This window comes from Myotis davidii, unplaced genomic scaffold (assembly GCF_000327345.1).
Source record: "Myotis davidii unplaced genomic scaffold, ASM32734v1 scaffold573, whole genome shotgun sequence".
NCBI lineage: Eukaryota > Metazoa > Chordata > Mammalia > Chiroptera > Vespertilionidae > Myotis > Myotis davidii.
The window spans coordinates 4,455,505-4,456,076 of record NW_006285997.1 but is presented as its reverse complement, the minus strand read 5'-3'; the positions used below and the strand labels follow the sequence as shown (position 1 = coordinate 4,456,076).

At 41.1% G+C, this 572-nt stretch overlaps 1 protein-coding gene across 1 annotated transcript in view; it reads left to right on the top strand.

Annotated features, from left to right (window-relative positions):
* BBS9 (Bardet-Biedl syndrome 9) overlaps positions 1–572 on the top strand; it is a 313,602-nt gene that overhangs the window by 5,354 nt on the left and 307,676 nt on the right. The gene's annotated exons all lie outside the window — the stretch shown is intronic.

Here is a 572-nt window from a genome sequence, read left to right as displayed (position 1 = left end):
GTACCTCTGCACTTTACTTCTGCACCTCCTCTGAGTCTCAGTGTGCTTTTCTCTTTCCTTCTAGTTGTAGAATTTCCACTCAGCCAGCCTTCCTGTGGTTCTGGATGATGTCCGTTTTGTCTTTTAGTTGTATTTTTGAAGTGGTTGTGTGAGGCAGCAATTTCTGGTGTTTACCTATGCCGCCATCTTGGTTTCTCCTGATCTACATTTTTTAAAAGTACAGTTGATCCTCATTATTTGTGAGTTTGTCCACTTGTAATTCCAAAATCAGTGCTCATGGTGCTTTTAGGGTCATTCAGGGTCATGTGCAGAGTAGCAAACAATTTGGCCACTTGCTGCACACTTTCCCAGCTCATGTCAAACAGCGGCTCTACCTTCCTGTTTCACCTCTCATGCTATAGGCAGATGGCCTTTCCCTGGCCTATTTAGTGCCATGTTTTTCTTTTTTCTTTCTTTTTTTTTGGTGATTTTGCTGTGCAAATCATAAGAAGGCTATGATGTACCTTATGGAGAAAATACACATAAGCTTCATTCAAATAAGAGTCTTGTTGTTGGCCATTGAGTTCAATGTT